This window comes from Alligator sinensis, unplaced genomic scaffold (assembly GCF_000455745.1).
Source record: "Alligator sinensis unplaced genomic scaffold, ASM45574v1 scaffold366_1, whole genome shotgun sequence".
Lineage (NCBI taxonomy): Eukaryota > Metazoa > Chordata > Crocodylia > Alligatoridae > Alligator > Alligator sinensis.
In genome coordinates this window covers 1,084,871-1,102,864 of record NW_005841851.1, presented here as the reverse complement: position 1 = coordinate 1,102,864, position 17,994 = coordinate 1,084,871, and the positions used below count along the sequence as shown (strand labels likewise).

At 47.7% G+C, this 17,994-nt stretch overlaps 1 protein-coding gene across 3 annotated transcripts in view; it reads left to right on the top strand.

Moving 5' to 3' along the window:
- CASZ1 (castor zinc finger 1) overlaps positions 1–17,994 on the top strand; it is a 272,507-nt gene that overhangs the window by 29,035 nt on the left and 225,478 nt on the right. For 2 of the 3 annotated variants that reach the window (XM_025211288.1, XM_025211300.1), the window contains exon 1: positions 1,553–1,660. The exons of the other annotated variant lie outside the window; for it this stretch is intronic. The gene's annotated coding sequence lies outside the window, so the exon portion shown is untranslated. Of the gene's footprint in view, positions 1–1,552; positions 1,661–17,994 lie in introns of those variants that run through there. 3 annotated transcript variants of the gene reach the window in all.

Below are 17,994 nucleotides of genomic sequence, written 5' to 3'. Positions count from 1 at the left end.
TCTCCTCTGCTGGGGAGGTGCTCTGTAGGCCCCCGGATGTGAGGACGTGGACAACGACACTTAAATCATTGTACTGCTGTTGTTTTACCCCAATTCATTCTGCGGTAGTTTACCAATGGACTTGTTTACACCAATTTAGGGCTGTGTTTTGCCTGTCTGCAGCTTTTTTATACCATGCAAAAGCTGATGTCATCAGTGTAAGTGCTTTATGTATCCGTGCTCCAAGGCTTGGACTGACCATGGCAGCACATCACTTTAACTAAAAGGGTGATTTGAATCAGGCTTGGTGCACTTTTGTGCATAGGTACTCTGACTTTGGTCTAAACTGGCTGTATGTCAGCTTAGCTTTCCCATTTGGTTGCCGGTATATACCGTGTTAACCAACGTAATTGTATCCATGCTGGATTTGAACTGGTTCGATTAATCTGGTAGGAGTCAGTGCACACACAAGCCCAAAGTCTTCACCGTGGGCATAACTTGCATCAGTTTAACAAAAGTCAGCGTTTTTTGTCAGTTTAATTAACCCCTTGTGGACACTGTCAGATCACTTTAGACCAGTGTCATAGGCTGGGGCTACATGAATGGATTTTCCCAAGACAGGGAACCTCAGGGCAAAAGCCTGGAGTTTATTGTCTGGGGGCAACTGCATGCAGACAAACAGCTGTCCCAAAAGGATTGTAACTGGGCTGAAATTTCCCAGGTTAGGGCCAATTTACATCAAGTCAGGGGCTTGCAGTGTGGCTTCACCTGTTTCTATCTTGGGGTGGCTGGGGTTTTCACGGGAGTGCCCAGTCATGTGGCTGGAGCTATGAAGACATGGCTCTGTTTGGTAATTTGAGTGGACATCAAGGATCTAATGGCTTTGTCTAACATCTATTGAAGTTTATGGGCATGCTTTCCTGGCTGTGGGGAGGCTGCGAGCCCATGTCTCAGGAAAGCATTGAAGCATGCAAGTCAGCCCAGTAAACACAATGGGCTCAACAGCTCATCACAACTAGTTGGAATCAATGGGCCCACTCAGGTGCTTGAAGTTGGGCATGTACTTAAGGGCTTTGCGGGCCTGAGCCGTAGGGGGAGTACAAGAGTCCAGCAGAGTGCAAGGAAACCCCTTATCCTGCTTTTCACTTCCATTCTGGAGTTGGCCCCACACCTCTCAGCCATTTACAAGGCACATCCTAAATTCTTGATTTGGATGTACTCAGATAGAATCCAGGCCAAGGCAGTGAGACCTTAATCAGAGCAAGGGATTTCAAGACTAAACCCAAGACAGTTACGGAAGAATTTGTAATGAAAGTGGGATGAGCCAGTTTGGGTATGTACAGTACTCACTTCGCCCCTTGCAGCCGAGCTGAGCTGGGAATCCTCAGCTATTCCTGAGCAGATGGTCTTGTGGCAAAAAATGGGAATCCTCAGCTATTCCTGAGCAGATGGTATTATGGCAAAAACCCTCCTGCTTCTGCTGCCACAGGCCCTTGTGTAAGCCAAGCCTGCCACCCGGCAAACACTTACACAGAGCAGTGCTGTGACCTTTGTCTTTCCATTGGTGTTTCAGGTATTGATTGTCCTTTTGTAGCAGGGAGGAATGGGAAAACCAGGGATGGGAAAACCCAAAGACACAGACCTGAACCCACTGTGTGGCTGACAGCACACTGAGCTCAAGGTAGGATTGATTTCTCAGGAGCCACATGAATAGTCAGCATAAACTGAAGAGCCACAACCCCACATCCACACCAGAGGTGACTTGTGGCAGCTTTTCTCCAGCTCAAAGGAGAAAAGCTGCTGTTACCATGTACAGCAAAGCTGGCTCATAGAGCATTGCTCCTGACTGCAGGGCAGGAAGATTCAATGTATGCTGGAAAAAAAATCTTTGATAATATTTTCTGCATAGAGCCACAGATGAGGGGTGAAATGCTGGAGATGGAGAAGGGGATGGGAATGAAGAACCACTTATGGCCCTGGAGCTGGGGTCTGAGCACACTGCTTTAACACCTCTCCAGTTGCAGCTGGGATGGGTTACGTAGACCCAAGAGGGTTCGCCCCACAGTGCTCACCAAAGAAATGTGATTTCAAAGGTAGGATAGAGCCAGGGCTCCAATACTGTTCCCTCTCACAATTCTTCCCCTGCTTTATTCAGGGCTATTTCACACAGGAGAGTTGTCCATTCATCCGTTGCCTTTGCAGACAGCTCTTTGCATTGAACACTTGGGTTTATGGAACCAGATTCTGTTGGCCAGACCATAGGGCAAGGAGTATAAAGTAGGAACAAAATTCTGTATTTAATATTGTGGTTGGGACCTGTGGGGAGAGAGAAGATGCTTTCCTGGTGGTGAGGAAGGTCTCTGGTGTCAGCACTGCGCTGGAGGCTGACTGCTCGCTCCCCTTGGTCTGTAGCACTTTCATCACCCCACAGGATTTTACGTTGTTTTCATGCTTTTCACTGGAGAATTTGTTGGCCTGTGTGTTTGTTAAGTTGAAGCCAAAAGGGGGAAATGGTCCCTTCAGCCTTTGCTAGTGCAAATTGCTGTATATGGAAACCCAATGCACAGAGTGGTGATGAGAAATAAATAATCCCTGTGGGGAAAGTGGAATCACAGAGAAATAAGAAGACGATGAATTGCCCTTTTCCAAGATCTCAGAGCTGCTTAAGAGCAATGAATTTGTCCTCACAGCTCCCATGTGAATGCAGTAATGATCCTTGTCCCCAATTTACAGAGGGGGAAATTGAGGCACAGAGAGGTGAAGCAATATGCCCAGGACCCCACGGGAGTCATTTAGCATCATAAAGGGGGGCATAACTAGGAGGAATGGGATGAAATGAAGAAGGAAGACAGTTAGCCTCGGCCTCAGGAAAAACTTCCTACTGGTGAGAGGTACAAGGCTGAGGACAGTCTGCCCAGGGAGCTGGTGGGTCTGCTTTGATGGGGGCACCTGGGGGAGCCTGCCCTACACCAAGGAGCTGGCTTGGGGACCAGAAGCAATATAGCTGTTTTAGCATGGTGTGGGGCCTGGGCTAATGTCCCTGACCCAGCTAACGTACGCGTCTGCTTGCAAAGCTCCCCTGGGTGTGTCTTCCCTGCACAGTATAGATGTGCCCTCCAAACTAATGCGCACATTCAGGCCATTGTAATCGTCTAACCCAACCTCCTGCATGTCGTGGTCCAAACGACTGTCCCCAAGCAAGTTCTGCTTTCACCCACACACTCTGCATTTGACCTTGGGCTGCTCTGGCCTGGAAAGGCAGGAAAGGAGGGGGCTTTGGAGGTGTTTCCCATCTCTAGATTCTAGGGTTCTAGATGCCATTTTCTTACTGTGACATTCTGGGCTCCTCCTCCGGTCTGAATCTGCCAGGTGATTTTGGTTTCACAAGGTTTTTATGCTTGAGACCATTCCACCTATGAAGCGGGCACACAGGAAAAAGGTTGTTACAGAAGAGGTGAAGGGATGATGTTTCCTGTCAAAATAGAGCAGGGAGCGGCCACTTCCTCTGGGATCCTTTTAATAACATCCCAGCTGGCTTGTGGGAGGATCACCACAAAGAAATAACTCTGCCAGGGCATTTATAAGGCTACAAGGCAACCAATGCTTCAAGGTAGCAATTCCAAAAGGGGGGCTGAGGTCCTGGACTCTGTAAGTGCCACAGAAGCGGTTCCACGGTTGCATGAAGTTTCCTGTCACTGGGGAGGTGAGAATTTGAGATCTTTGTACTGGAAGCACAGGCCTCTACCACGTGAGCTGATGAAACAGTCTCCTGTAGCCACAGCTGCATCCAGGCTTTTATCCTCTTTATGGGCCAACCATCTGTAGGCAAAATAGCAACAAATACATGAGCAAATGGAATATGAACCCATGTTCATGTGCATGTGCTATGTGTCCATGTGTCCATGCACATGCATGTGTACAGACACATATATCTTCCCTCAATAGCCCTTATGCTCATTGGTCCAAACAGCCAGAAGAGTTAGGACATTTCAGGTAACGTAAATGCATTTGAAAATGAAACCAAAGACATTATTTCCTTTGGAGCCAGCTACTGTGTAGGGATTGCCAAAAGTAGCCAAAATGAACCTGGGTGCGAGGACAAATGCAGTAAAAGGACAAAAATCCCTATCAAGATTTTGTGCCGTTTGAACGATAATTGCATCACAGGAGAAGGTTATTTGCAGACTCGAGGCCAAGCTGCAGGAATTTGAGACATAATCTTAATAACACTTACCCTCTGCAAAGCACTTTACAATATGACTTGGCCTCACAACAAGCCCAGTGAGATGGATAAACACAGAGGGATGGAGAGGGGAAGTGATTTGACTGAGTACATTACAATGCACTGTAGGCACCTAAAAAAACCCCAGGCAAGTAGCTTCTGATACCTGCTCTAGTTTGTTCTGAGCTACCTTGGGTATCTTGTACTACACTGCTGGGCAGGATGTTGGCTCGTGGTTCTGGTGAAGTTTGTGGCATTCACTCTTGCACAGAGATTGCCAATCAGTGCTGTTCTCATGTGGACTTGGGATCAGGCCCGATTTATTTCATAGACACAGATAATTTTTTCAAAACGATTAAGGAAGTTAAGGTTGTAATCCTTCAGCACTAGTAGCCAGGCAGGATCACACCATCCTCCTGAGGGATGGGTACCACATCAGGGTGTTCGGGGAACTCTGTGTGTAAAATAAATCCTCAGGCTTCTAACTAAGAACACGCTGCAGGCTCTTGCCATATGGTTTGATCTAAAATTTCTTGCTAGCCCAGCTCAGATTGTCTTGCTTTCTCTTCCCAATACGTTCCAGCTGAGCTCAGCCATTCCTGCGCCAGTTCTGAGCAGAATACAGACATTTACACCAGTGCCCACTAAAGTCCTGTTCCTGCAATCCAGTCTGCATGGGCACACTCGGATGGCCCTGCGAAGCCCCACTAGCCCTGTGGCATCTGCCTGTGTTAGCTGATAGCAGGATCAGGATCCCTTAGAGAGGCGCTTTGGCCAGAGCTGAGCACAGGACTGACTCTGCTTCCACTGCACTTGATAGCAGCTTTGCCAGACAGGAGTTGACTTCAGTAGGGAGCAGAGCACTATGTCTAGTGCTGAGCTCTTTTGAAAACCTCACAGGAAATGGATGATCAGAGGGAAGTATTAGTTAGGAGTGAGGAGGGAGGGGGGGGTCTCCTAATTCAATTGACATCGGTGATTTTGATCAAACTTTTGCAAAGTGTCCAGTCCAATGTGATTATATTTTACATGAGGGAGAGAGAAAGGGAGGGAGAGAGAGCAGCTAATTTGACTGAATAAAGATAAAAGAAGGCAGGCGCCACGGGGTTGGCTGTTTATCTGGCCATTGTGTAACGTTGCAGAATCGGATCTGGCACTTTGGCTCCTGCACAGAGGCACTAGGGCACAGAGAGAGATCTTCTCCCAGCAGACCCCTTGGGAGGGCTCTGGGCCCAGGGGCTGGGTCAGCTTGGTGCCTTGGCTTGGATGAACATGGAGCGTGAATCTTCCCTTCCCTGTGCCCTTGCAGCACTTCCAGTCCTGCAGGTGCTCTGTAGGGGCTGGGCATTGGCAAAGGGGACAAGACAGTGAAACCCCCAGTCAGTGGTATCATTCTCTGCCTCTTTTTTGTGGGTTTGAGGCAGTGGCAGGGCAGCACTCGGTGGCTGGAGGACAATGTTGCCACAGAGCGCAGGAAGGCACCAGGCCTCTATGCAGAAAACCTTGCCATCTCTGGAGGGCGCACCTATGCTCCTGTCCTAACTTCCCAGGGCATAGTCTTAGGGCTTCCAGCCCTCTGCCCTCCATAGGGGATCACTGGACCCGGAGGGTGCCCCCAGTGCAATACAGAGAGCTTTGTGGGAGCCCTGGCTTGCATGGAGGTGCCAATGTAACTCTTCCATCTGGTGCAGGGAGAGCTGTCAAGAGGGAAGGGGTCTGAGGGAGCCAGGACTGAACACAAAGGGAGCGTGAATTCGCTCCAGGATAGGCTCATCCTGCGTGCTTAGGCAAGAGGACTCCCCAGGCATTTAATTTAGAAACAAAGCAGGGAAGCAAGAACTGCAGAGGTTGCAAGGAAGAGCAAAGCCCTTGGATTGCAGAAGGTCTATGAGGTCCCGCCAGGTCTGGATTGATTAGTATTCAGTATTTATAATATCTCCATAATGGTAAAACAAAAGAAAACAAGCCCAGAGAATGCATTTTTAATCATCAATCATTGCTCTTTGTTTGTTGTGAATGAGCGGCGAGAGGAAATAGTCTCCCATAATCACCTCCCTTCACATCTCCTGCCACGCAGGCCTCGCCGGGTGTGCTGGAAGGGAAATAAATAAACAAGCAGCAGATCTCAAAATAAATCCCAGAGGCTGGGGTGCTACGTGGGTTATTGTGCCCGTACACAGGGGGCTTGCTGGAGACAGAGGGTGGGGGAGGGAAGTGGGTAACAGAACAAAGGGCAAGAAGGGGTGAGCATGGATAGGGCCTGGGGCATTGGGAAAGGAGGTTGTGCATGATCAAGAGGGATTGCAGGTGAAGGGGGGAGCTGGTTAGAGGAGTCAGTACCAGCACCCAGGGGCAGAGGGGGCTGAACATGGGGCAAGGCCTCTCTCCATCACTCCTGTTCAGGGTCTTATACTGCATCTGCCCCGGCAGTAAGCCAGAGGCTTCCTAATAGGCCCATCCTGCCTCATACCCCAGCGGAGCAGTGGGGCTCACAGTTCAGCATTCACAGGAGGGTGCCTTTTGACTGCGAGCACCTCAAGGCAGGGACCGTGTCCATTATGTCAGTGCCTTGGAGATAATCTGTTGAGGGATCTCTTTGCAAACATGGCATGTGCCTCTCACTCAAGTGGATTCAGATATGCTCCTGTGCTAACCACAAGGCCTGAATACCACGTGTGCTATGGAGCGCCCTCCAATTGTTAATGGAAGTTGGGGGTGACACTAAGTAGTGAGATCAGATCTGTTATGCCTTTGCTGCAGCAGAAGCACTAGAACGCAGTTCCACATGGCTAAGGGCCCAGTCCAGATGTAATCGAAATCCGGAAGAATCTTTAGCGGGGCTTTGGACTGGGCCATGAGAGCCCAATCCCACTTCTGTAAGACAACAGCATCCCCCTCTGACTTCTACCTGAGCAGGATCTAGGTCACCTGCACAGAATCCAGCCCAGGCCCTGTCAGACCTGGCCTCAGCAACATTATGCCATGCAGGGCAGACAATCCCATGTCTTTGTGATCCATTTGGCTAGAAGGCAGCATTGTCAGGAAGGCAGGAGCTTGGAGCTGTCAGAAAGGCCAGGCCTGTGAGCAACAGACACTCTAGATCTAAATCCTATTGAAAAATAATAAAAAGGTAATGACTTTGTCATTACTGGACATGGGTTTGTGTGTAGCGGGGGGAGCTCCTTCTGTGTTCCAGCTATAAATAACACCTCCCATTATCCTGCCCAGCAGACATATGTTCCCTGCTCAGTCCAGCTTAGTTGCAGGTTTACAAGTGCTCTGTTGGCACTGTCCAAGTGTAAGACACACCAGGCTCATCCCGGCAGGCTGGTACAGAGAAAACAGACAGGAGAAACCTGCCCATTTTCCGTGGCAGCTAGTGGGGCAAGGAGACCTGTGGATAAACTAGACATGCCAATTGGGAAGTGATGGTTTCTGATTGCGAGTGGAAGTGAACACCAGGACAAGAGGCAGATTGAAAAGGTGGCTAATGTTAGAAAGTTGCCAGGATGAAAGCATGCGAGTCACAGAGAGGGCTGTTCCATACCCTGCCAATAGAAACATGCCTGGTCCCCTTGAGACTGCTTCCAGTCTGCTTTCAGTGCACTTTTTTTGCATGAGCAAACTGCAGTGATTTCCCTTCCCTTGAGGTGGCTGCACTGGTGCCAGCCCTTAAGAGAACCTTCTTACTTGGGTTTAGTTTATCTCTAACCAACCCAACTGAACTAAATGTGGCCTAACCTGAAATCAGAGCATCCACAGGTGTTTGCCTTGCTTTAAAATCTCACCTTTAGTTCTGTGTCTGGCTCTGCACTGATGGACTATGACCCTCAACAAGAATCTGAACCCATCTGTAAAGTGGGAATATTAAATCGTACCTACCTTGGCTGGATGGTGGGGACCTAGCTAATTAGTGACTGTAGAGAACTCTGATTCTTGAGGCTGGTTCCATACCAAATTAATGGTTATTCTTAATAATTGTTCCTTGTTTTTATTAATGCTTGTGCATGCACACAAGCTATTACCCACAGCTTCTCACTTAGCTAATAATTGCAGCAAGTGTATTTAACACTTTGTTTACTAGGGTTTTTTTTCCCTGATTCTTGCTTATTTAATATTGTTTGATTTTTATTTTGTCATATTTATTGCATCTGGAGGCCTCAGAGGTTTCAGTGCACTGGGCGCTGCCCAGACACAAAGCATTGGATAGTCCTTGCCTGAGGCAGCTTCTAGTCTGGAGAGCTGGGATGTGCAGTGAGATACACATGCATATAAGCAGAATGTCAGCATACAAATGACTGAAGTTGCACAGGAGCTTCCTCACCAGCACCCAACCTCCTGATGCCACACCAAAGCTACACATGTGGAATAAGAGGCTAAAGGAAATCCCTGGCAGCGAAAAAAAAGGACCCTTCAGTGGTCGAGGCTTTACCATCAGGGTCTGACAAACTATGGCAAAGGTGGCGATATCTCAAGTGCCTGTGCACCGGAGTTGGATGCTCCAAGGAACTAATGAAAGATCTTACAAAGTACAATAAACGAGCACGTACATGCATAACAAAATGGTTAAATGTGGTGTAGAGACACAAGAAGAAGAAGCAGAATGTCAGGAGGAGGCACTTAGGGATCGTAAGTTAATTCATCCTACCACCCTCATCTCTCTGGGAAAGGGAGTGAATGCACAGCTCCATTTTTCACAGATGGGGAAACTGAGACACAGAGAGGTGACATGACTTGTCCAAGGTGGTGCCACAAGTCAGTGGCTCAGCTGGGGTCACATCTTAAGCAGTCCTGGTTCTCAGGCTTGTCACGGGTCATTAGGTTGCACACACCAACTGTAAATAAATACAGAGCTAGGTCCCCAGCTGCTGTAAATACATATCACTCCACTGTGATTAACACTGGCCGGGAATCTGTCTTGCCTTCCTTTGAGGCTGTACCTGGTCCTGCAGAGTTTCATCCTGCTTGCATATTTGTGTTGTGCTCCTCTCTAAACAAACCTTCTCTGAAGCTTTAAGCTGACAAAATGTGAAAACAAAGGACTCAATCTTTAGGTGATGTAAATAGACCTTGTCCAAGTGGCACCGTATTACACTGGCTAAGGATTGGACCCGTTGTACGCATGTTGATCTGATTAAGATTTTTTCATTCTCGTGGAGTTTGTCTAACTCTAGAGAAAAAGTTGCATCTGAGAACAGGGCACTTGGCAAACAGAGGTGATGTGATATGCTCTAATTGCTTTGGGTATTCTGATAATAAAAAAATGAAAGCAGATATGATTAGGATATTTAACACTGAAAAGTAGCTGCTGCTGCTTATATGAAATCAGCCATTTATTTTACACCAAAACCAAGAAATCCATAAGACATTGAGTGCCTGTCTGTGGCATCCACATTGGCTCTGCAGAGAGACCGTTGTTATGGCATGTATTGTGGGATGCCCATGCTTCTCACAGGGAACTGGGGGGATTTGGGATCAGGAGCTCTCACTGCTCTCTGTTCCATCCCCCAATCCTCTGGTCTCACGTGCTGTTTTCAACTCACAGCAGCAAACATGGGCCCAGCACAGAGGAACACACCGCTCTTTTGCATTATAGAGACAGGGCCATTATACGTGCTAACACCATTAAGAATGAACAGGTTTGGGCTGATCGCTACAAGGCATATTTTGGCTTTGGTGTTAAACTTTTTTTAATACCCCAGGGAATTCAACAGGACCACTAAAGGAGTAAGGTGCTGTCCCTAGGTGTCCGAACTTGTCCCAGTAACAACAGACATGAGCTCCTCAAGGGAATCCAGTAACCCAAGGTCTGATGCCTGCTGCGGAAGAATGAGTTGCAAGGTCTCTGTCCAGTTCCAGCTGGATGACTGAATACATTGCAGAGGCCAGGAACTGTGTAGGAAATGTCACGGAGCTCTCTGGGTGGTTTCTCCCACCCAGGATGGGGCTGATCTGTGCTGCCAGAGGAGGGGAAAGGAAGTGTGCACTGATACTGTAGGAGTCCTGGTTCAATAAAACCATTAGGCCTAATGGAGAAAACCATCCCTATTCAGGAAGGGTGCATGAGCAGGTGATGAATCTAGGATGTTTTTGTGTCCAGCTGAAATCAGTGGGATTTCAGCGCCTGGGTTGACTGGGGTCTAAGGTGCACGTGTTCTGTGGCTGAGTAGATGACGCCACTTTGCAGGCCCATTAATCCAGTGCTAAATATATGGCAAGAAAGGATAAGCCTTAAAATGAGCAGTGCACTTGGCAGCATGAAAACAACCAGCTTCAGCTGTAATGGGGATTGACTTGAAGGGCAGCAAAGGATGAAGGGGATTCCTCACTGGGCAACAGGCCTCTGTAAACATTGGGTCCATTGATCGCTGACTGCAGGTCTGGTGATTAGAAAACAGGCGGAGGTTCCCTTCTTGATTTGTTCCTTTATAGTCAAAGTCTAATTCAGGATTGGGTTTTGGGGGAGGGGGAGAGAACGAGGACCAGACTATTCGTTTCTGACCTGTCTTCTTGTAATTGAGAAATGATGTTACTCAGAACAAACACAAACAGCCTTCATTTCTGACATCACAAATACATGCAGTTTGTGCTAGAGCTGGAAAGCAAATTAAAAATATCCTACTACATATTGCTCTTTCTAGCCTTGATTTGGTATAGGTGACATTAGCAGACGTTTGAAAGTTTGATAGGAGCCCAACAAGCCCTTATGTTTAAATACCACGGTACTAACCAGGGGGGCAGCATTCAAGATGGGTGTCTCTCACTCAAAGTCTGGCTCTAGGTCAAGCACTGGTTGGTGAGCTGGATGCAGCAGTCACTGGTGAAATTTTGGCTGGTGCTATACAGGAAGTTAGACAAGATGATGACAGATTTCACTTCTAGCTCATGTATCTGTGAAAGTGGAGAACAGAGGTATGAAATACTAACACGTAAGTCCTGGTCCTGAATAAACTCTGTGGGGCCGCTCCAGTTCAGGGCCTCATGGCACCCTAAACAGCACTGTGGTTCTAAGAACACCCCAGGAATGCATTAAGGAACATGGGTGTGATGAGTGTAAATGGGAGAAGAATTGGGTCTCTAACTGTGGCACTGGCCTATCCGTTAGCCACGGTCACAAAAATCAAAGATGGTCCAGAGGTATTAAAGTATGCCCTAGAACCAGAGATGGAGGCTTCCCAAAATGAATTAAAGTAACATTGGAGGTTTCCCAGAAAGGATGAAGTGTTGGCTGGCCATCCAAAATACAGTCTGTGCTGAGTTACCAGCTGTGTCATCTCTGTGCAGATTTGGAAGCCCAGCTACAGAACTCGGTCAAGGTGGATCAGTGAAGTCCTCAGCCCCCTGACTGCCCTGGGCCAGGGTTTCCAGGAAAACTTTGGCCACCCTAGACCTCACTAAGAGAGATGAACATGTGCAAGGACTGAAGGAGCTTAAAATCATCTCCAGGAAAAAAATAATGAAAAGGCCACAGACCACAGCAGAAGCCCGCTGCAAGGAAACAGGATTGAGCCGGCTAGAGAACTTGACTCAGACTGGATGTTGCCTGCACTTTTCTACCCCATTTGTAACCCACAAAGGTTCAAAGGGGAGAAGTGCTGTTATAACACCTCAGATGAGGCAACTGCCCCCTGGCTAGGAAGAAAAAACTCCTTGAGAGGCTTCTCTGGCTCAGTTCAGCATCACAGCTGAAATTAGTATCTTTTTCAGGAAGTTTTCAGCAGCCAAGCTGAGTGGCCCAGTTCAGGTGGTCCTGTAAGACCTGGCAGAGACCTACCAGTCTGAGCTGCATAGCAAAGAGGCAGAATTAGAGCGAAGAAAGGGACTTCCCCTGAGCTAGCAGGGCACCTGCTGAAACATGTGTTTCTTGCATATCCAAACACCAACAAGGACTTCCAGGATTAATTGGCAATGGACCAATGTATAGATGTTCAGCTGGACTTCGACTTGCAGATCCAGCTCTGTGACAGGAGGCCAAAGGTACTCCAAGGCTGTGGCATATGCCATAGAGCTTGAATCTTGATACGCAGCAGCACACCAGAAGAGGAAGCAGCTGCTGCTATGGAAGATGGAAGCTGATCACCTGTAAAGTGCAGGTCTGAGTCTGCTGCGTACGATGGAAAAGGGGATTCTAATGTGGTTCATAACATTTTTGAGCAATTAGAGAAAGGGGTAAATTCAATTTGTAAAATGAGGGAAATGAACACTAATGCAAAAATCAAGGGAAGTAGTTTTGTTAAATGCTAGCACAGTGAAAAAATGGGTACAGGAAAAAAAAAAAAAAGCTTGATATAAATAGAAGCCTGGCCAGGACAGAGCATTATGGATGTCTGCCACTTTCCCAGCCCAGGAAATGGGGTAGATAACAAACTGCAAGAACAAAGCCTCCAGGTAGAGGGATCAGTCCCATGGGTTTTTGTTGAAGTCCAGGCAATTAAACAACAATAATGGCAATTTAGCTGCTGAAAAGACTTTGTGAATTGCCACTGGCTCAAACAAAACAGGTACTACTAATTTGTGGATTTGCTGGTATTATAAAACCATTGCATAGCTAGAGAATGGGGGGATGTATGTGAACCACTTGCTTGCTCTCAAATGGAGACAGAGACTTGGGCCTGTGCATCTGTCCAAGAACCCAATTTAACAATTGGATAGATGGAAGTTGAGCAAGGGGTCTGGAGAGCTGACATGGTGGAAGAGCTAATGACTCGTTTGGATTTTATTATTGCTAATAATGGTGTAATAAATTCCAGAAAAGGCATCTTTACATTTCAGCTCATAGAAATTCACTGTAAAGGTGTGGCCCAAATAAAACAAATGCTGCAGTTGATTTGTGGGGGAAAAGTGATCCTGCCTCTGTGGACACAAACCATTGTAAAAAGCTACATGGGGTGTGTTTACATGTGCCCATACAATGACGCTACTACTGCGCTGTGCTTTAGTACTTCAAAGCACAGCACAGTGGCAGCCCGTACTGTGCCGTATGCCAGGCACATGGTTATTTTTAGCTGCTACGTCACCGTAGCAGTGCACTATAACAAGGGAGTGTGCCGCTACGGCAAAGTAATTGCTGGTCATGTGTATGCACGTGGTCGCTAAGTTGCTGTAGCGCGTTGCTACAGCGATGTAGCGTCACGTGTAGATGCGCCCATGCTGTAATAACTTTTCAGCAGTGGAAAGGCTGGGAATGCTTGAGACCTGTCATGAGACCCAGGGCCTCAGTGGAAGCTTAACTGGCAAAGTTCTTTGGGGTCTGAACTCAGGATAAGTTTATGTTCAATTGCTGAACGTTTCTGACATGTGGTGAATGGTTATAAGGGACACCAGGGTTGCAAAATGTGACAGTGGATTTAGTGGATGCTGGTGTGGATGAAAAGTCTCAGATGAAAGGAGGTGAGGGGGAACCCCAGATTTCTAGTGTCCGTGTTCTGGGGCAGTGCTGCACACTTAAATGAGGTCCAGTAGAAAGGCCTGGTAGATGTCCTGGTTAGGAACTGAGTTGATCTTTTGATCAAACACAAATACTGATTGTGCTGCACTGGTCCAGGGGTACCTACTCAGTGGGAGCGTCTACATGAGACGTTGACTGTGTAGTAGGCTAGTTAGCTCCACAGTAAACATCTTGGCATCTACACCTGCAGGGCCATTAGGCTGGAATAAACTGATAAACTCTGCAGTAGGGCAGTACTTGTAAATATAAGTAGTATTCTGCTGCAGAGTTTTTTACTCCACAGCAGTGCACATGTAGACACTGACCTGGCTAGCTCTGTGCTGAAGCACCCTCATGGCTCAGTCAGCCCCTCCGCAGCACACTGAGCCAGGTTGGAGCAGCCCCAGGCTGGCAGGCTGACCTACTCAACATGCTGCAGTCTTGGGTGCACATGTAAAGGTGGCACCCAGGAACAATAAACACCGGAGTTTACGGCATCACATTAATATGCATGTGTAGATGCGCCCAGTGAGAGGAATTTCTGTTGGCAAGAGGACACTGCACACAACTGACAACTCCCCAAGCGCTCACAGACGTGCAGAGTTTTGTCAGACTCTGCTTCTTTTACAGGTGGTTTATTTGTGGATTTGCTGGTATTGTAAAACCATTGCATAGGCTAGATGAGAAAGGGAAACAATTACAGTGGCCATCAGAATGGGCCTATACTCATGCTCCGATGTGTTCTGATTAGGGCACATCAGAGCAGACTCGATCAATCAAGTCTGATGGAGCATTTTAATTAGAACGCTCCAGTGTGCTGCAGCGTCTTGTGTATTCAGCGTCCTGCATTTCCAAATGGTGGTTGGGTCGCTTTAACTAGTGCTCGTCGAACAAGCTTGAGTTAAAGCGCCCTTGTGGCCATTTTGAAACATGGGACGCTGAATACACATGACACTGTGGTGTTTTAATTAGAGCAGCTTCCTAAAGTCACTCTAATTAAAACATCCCCCCCACCCTGGAGCACGTGCTGTGCGGGCCGCCTCCCGATCCCGTCCATGTTGCCATGTGCGAGCCGGGAGCGATATGCGGACCCGTCTTTGCGCACGCGGGCTGTGGCCAGCGGCCCGGGCACATGCGGTCAGAGGAAACTGCGGCGGCAAGGCACGCACGGGCTAGAATTAGTCACAGACGCGTAGTGGTTGATTCAAAGATTATTTACTTACACCCAAGATGGTCGCGGTGTAGGCTGGACAGTTTCCAGGTTCAGCTCCGCTTAAATCCTCGTTGGAGGACTACGACAAATTCGGTTCTTGGGCCCCGGAGTTGTTAAGGCTCTGCGGGTTCGGCAATTTCTTTCCCACGGAGTTGTCGAAGCTCCGTGGGTTCGGAACTTGAGTATATAGGATAGGGATACGTCTGGGATTGCGCTCGGCGACGGGGAGAGGCCAGAGGTTGTTTAGACCTCTGTTGCCTTCTTAAGAAATGTGTTGGGTTCATAAGGATCCACAGCGCTTAGAGATCTTCACGCTCTCCCTCTCAGACTCCAATTGCTTTCTCTCCAACTTGGGTGGAAACCACCCAAGCTCTTTATACGGCTAGCAAGCCAATTGCTAGCCGCCACGTGTGCATAATTTAACACAAGCCAATAGTGGGGCTCGAATTAAAATACAAATGGCGGGAACTCCTTTGCACCGTGCATTTCTGAGATGCAAAAGAAATGCACCATGCAAAGAAAGCTACAAATTTGGCGGGAAAATTCTCCGTTGCACCGGAGTTCTCCTCTGCAGCAGAGAACTCCACCGTGCAAAGAAGCTGCAATTTAACGGGAACATAATTTAGCAGTGCCGAAGCGCACACAAACAAAAACTCACAACTTTGGGTTGTGACAGTGCATAGGTAGTGGATAAATCGAGTGAACATTTTCACCAATGTTTGGAGTGTTTGGGTTTGATGATGTGAACGTATCGTGAAAGACAGACCCAGCGTAAATTGTTCAGGCTGTGGGATTTGTACTTGGTTAAATTATTTATTTTATTTCGGTCTGGGAAGGGTAAAGGCCATCATGTTAGGGTCCCTTAGGCCAAGGGCAGTGTAAGGATGGAAAGGTGTTGTGTGTTGGTTTCACCTTATTGAACCATTGGGCACCGAGTGCTTTTCCATTCAGGCAAAATGCAAAAGTAAAGTCCTCTATAGAAGTCGCTGTTCAAAAGAAGGCTGATCAGAAGCTGCATCTTAAGGCCAAAGGATTTTCCAGGGAATGATACAGTGAACACTGGGCCCAGGGCACTGCCTGCTGGAGCTGTAGGCATATGCGTATTTGAGAGAAGAAAGAGAAAGCTCCAGAGACCTTGGGCCAAAAAGTCAATGCCACAGAAGAAACAGGAAAAAGAAGGTCCTGAAAAAAGCAGAGCTTTGGGGCTATGTGCTGACTAGCCAGGGGCTTGAGACTCAGCAAAGAGGCTGTTTCTCAATATTAAGCTCTGCTGTGTTCAGAGGAAACATATCCTCCTACATAATTTGTAAGTAAACAGGACTGCCTCACCTAACACTGATTCGGTCATCAACTTCACCTAAGCCCTGGATTTCGTTAAGGGCTTGAATCAAAAGGGGTAACATCTCTAAAGGAAACCCATCATCTGTATTCATTTTGTCCTCAGGAGAGAAATGCCAAAAGGCTAACAGAGAAAGCCATGGTAAGTGTGACTTAAAAAACCTCCATCGGGTTTAATAATGAGCCCAGTCCTCCCGGCCCTCTGTTCTTCATGGGAGCTTCTCAAGCAAACAGGTTCCACAGCTGGCCGTAGGATCCTCTAATTGCGGGACAGGCAGGACATTTACTTGTAGAAGTATTTGATCTTTAACCTAACAACAACATCTCTCTAGCAGACCGATTTAAGAGTTGGACTTTTTATTTTATCTACATATAAACATTTCTCAAGTCATTCCCCTGACAATCTCTGCAAGTCCTGTGGATTTCAGTTCAGTTAAAAAATATATCCCTATTTCTGTCTCTGTTTGTTGCTTTCTTAGTGTTGACAGGTAACCACAAATAGCTAAATAATAACTGAGACCAGAGGATAATTACATAAACAAAGGCCTCGATCCTGCAAAAACATGTGCTTATCCTAAATGCTGGGAGTAGTCTCGGTGATATGATCAGGTTGCCCTGGATTAAGTTCAGCACGAGCCTGCATCTTTGTAAAATGGGGACCGAAATATTTAACTAAATAGACCAATATTATTAACATCCCCAATTCAGAATTAAGGTCAGGTCCCCCAAAATCCTGAGATGGGTTCAAAATTCATACGCTGCTAAAACTAACCAGTTTGAGTTTATTTTATTTATTCTCTGGCGTCTGGGGCTTGAGGTGCACTCGTAACCCCCGGTGCTGGGGAGCAAAGGAAAGCGCAGAACGCTGCGAGAGGCAGTAAAACCTCAAGCATTAGTAACACTCCTGGAGACATGCATATCGCTGAGTCACTTTTGCTCACGTAAGTAGCCTCATTGAAATCAGAAGGATGACTCCATTATTGTTATTTATTTGCCGGCTGTTATTTATTTGCAAGGATGCCTGTTCATGGACCCCGTTGTGCTGGGTGCTGTAAAAGCGCAGAACAAAAAAATGATCTCTGCCCCATAGAGCTTACAGTCGAAGTCCAAGAGCAGAGGCAATTGGTGGAGACGGGAAATAATGGTGGGACTGTCTTGCAAGCTGCTGTGTGTAGGAGTGCTGACAGAGCTATGGCACGATCCTGGGCCGAATGAACCAAGCTACTCAAGCAGTTGCAGGGTTAGGCCCTAAGGGGCAGAGCCTGCAAGTTGTGTCATGGGGCAGACACCCACACCCACACTCAGTCCCAGCAACTATGGTGGACTCAGTAACTTCACTCACACGCCTGCAAGTGAGGTGCACGGGGCCGGGCCCTTCTGCACAGCACTGAAAAGACAGGCTCTGAGTTACAGGCGCGGATCAAAGGGACAGTGCCATAAAACATAACAAGAACTATATGTGTCTATATAACTAGATCATTATATGTCTGCAGCAGAGATCACCTGGGTTTCTTAAGCAGAAGCTAAATCTCAAGCCTAGAAACAAGGTTCCAGTGCAAACTAAGGGCCAGATCCTCAAAACTTTTCGCCAGGTGAGTCATTTGATGGACAGAAGCGCTCCTCCGGAGGGGCCTGCCTGGCCCGGGGTCAGGCTCGGTGGTAAACCTGGGTCCTCAGGTGGGGGCTGGACCCAGGTTTGCGGAGTCCCTTCCCGAGTGCGGGCGGGAGCAGACGCAGGTGCCAGCACGGGGTTGACTGCAAGATGGAGACAGCGTGCGTGGAGTGACACACGCGGGGTCGGAGCAAGTGTGCGCG